The sequence below is a fragment of the Herpailurus yagouaroundi genome, unplaced genomic scaffold (genome assembly GCF_014898765.1).
Source record: "Herpailurus yagouaroundi ecotype Mexico unplaced genomic scaffold, PumYag 159, whole genome shotgun sequence".
Taxonomy (NCBI): domain Eukaryota; kingdom Metazoa; phylum Chordata; class Mammalia; order Carnivora; family Felidae; genus Herpailurus; species Herpailurus yagouaroundi.
The window spans coordinates 26840111-26842488 of NW_024412400.1; positions in this window are offsets into that span (position 1 = coordinate 26840111).

Here is a 2378-nt window from a genome sequence, read left to right on the forward strand (position 1 = left end):
TGCTTTCCTGCAACACATTCATTTCTCATTCACTCTATGGGCTCCAAGTTCTGACTCCAACCCCTCCCCCCACTGCAATAACAGTAGTCATAGGGCTGCAGGCACTGCCAAATCCAAAAGATTCACCCCAAGCTTCTCCTTCCTGACCTCTCTGTGACACTTGGCACCATCTAGGAATCTCTTTCTATATAACTACCCTCCCCTGGCTTTGAAAGAGGGCTCATCTCTGGTTCCCTCTTGCCTCACTGGCCATTCTTGCACAACCTGTCATCATTTCCTGGAGTTTCCTAAGGTCTTAACATCTTTAGGATCACCTGGATCTGACCCTTTAGTAACATTTCCACTGCCCTGAACAATCTTTTCTCCTGCCCATCCCTTCAATGTCAGCTATTTCCTAGGACTCTGCTTCAATCCCTTAGGGTCTTTTATCCTTTTAAGCAGGAATCATACCATATCACTCTTCTGCTCAAAACACTCCATTGCTCCCCATGGACTGACCCCTTCCCATGACCTCTCTAACCTCATGTTGTTTTACTCCTCCCTTTTCTCATCAAGTTTTAACAACACTGGCCTCTTCCCTTTGCTCAAATGCACCAGCCACGCTCCTGCCTCAGGGTCTTTGTACTGACTGTTCCTAGCACATGGAGGACTCTTCCTTCCTATCTCTCAGGACATACTTCTCATCTTCACTCAAGATTTTGCTCAAATCCAGAGGGACCAAGCTGGTGGAACAGCATGGAAGTTTTTTGCTTTTCTTTTAATTTTTTTTTAACATTTATTCATTTTTGAGAGACAGAGACAGAGCATGAGCAGGGGAGGGGCAGAGAGGGAGGAAGACAGAGAATCCAAAGCAGGCTCCAGGCTCTGAGCTGTCAGCACACAGCCCAACATGAGGCTTGAACTCAGGAACTGTGAGATCATGACCTGAGCTGAAGTCGAAAGCTTAACTGACTGAGCCACCAAGGTGCCCCTGAAAGGTTTTTTTTGCATCCCTCTCCCTGAAATGAAGCCAGATCAATACTAAACCATCTTGCACACCTAGAAAACTGATTTGAGTATTAACACAACAATCTGCACAACCTGAATGACAGAACGTGGCAGGTACGTGGCATGAAGAGGTGAACTGGGAGAGAGAAGCTGCAGAGGGCAAGGAGCCTGGTGGTGCTCTTGTGGGAAGGGCGAATCCCCAGGACCAGAGAGGGAGGTCCAAGAGGCCCTCGGGCCACATGGGGGGAGATGGTTCCCTTGCTGGGAGGACATTTGGTAGAGGCAATGCAGACTCCCCACAGGCAAGGTCCCAGCAGACCCTGGAGAATGGCCACATTCACTGGTGTTGGAGCAAGGATGTTAAGGGTGAAGCCTGGTGTCAGATGTGTGTTGTGATTTGCCATAATCCCTGAAATGCTGCTGCTACATGATCTTGTGGACTTTTTCTGGGGTGGACTGGCCCCCAGCCGCAGTCTCAGCATTAGCAGCAGCACAGTCTCGCAAGTATTCCTGGGCGTGGGCCGGCACCTGGCCATTTCTCAGCGAGACCCTCCCCCAGAGGGTCAGAGTGGGTCAAAGCCACAGTCCCTCAGAAGTGAGGGGCTGGGAAACACAACCCCATCTGTGATAAATCTCAGGAGGGAGGCAGCACCTGGCAGCCTGACAGTTTGGTCACCGACAGTGTAGAAGCAGGGAGTGGACAGAAGCAGGAGACAAAGGAGGGGAGCTTGATCACTGGTCAGGGAGAGCACAGAGTTCTGATGCTAGAGATTGGGTATCTGGATAACGCCATTTTCACCCCTCCCGGGCATGCGCATACATACCTACACACACCACAACAATCCACCCCAGTAAGCTAAGCAGCACCATCTAGTGGAGAACAGAGCCATTACACTAAGCCCTGCCCGCTGGGCCAACCTCGCTCTTCAGGAACACCACAAGTCTCTCCCTCTGCTTAGTTTACGGGCTATAAAGTGCTTCATAGTTTGACTTCTGGAGGAAACTGGATGTAATTTCAATTGCATTTCATTCTGGTTGCTGGTCCAAATACTCATTTTTTTTCTTTTCCTTATTCTTGAATACAGAAAGAGGAAAACATTTATTTTATTTTCTATTTTTATTAAAAATATTTTTCTTTGGGGCGCCTGGGTGGCGCAGTCGGTTAAGCGTCCGACTTCAGCCAGGTCACGATCTCGTGGTCCGTGGGTTCGAGCCCCGCGTCAGGCTATGGGCTGATGGCTCAGAGCCTGGAGCCTGTTTCCGATTCTGTGTCTCCCTCTCTCTCTGCCCCTCGCCTGTTCATGCTCTGTCTCTCTCTGTCCCAAAAATAAGTAAACGTTGAAAAAAAAAATTAAAAAAAAAAATTTTTTTTCTTTAATTTTTCTACTCTA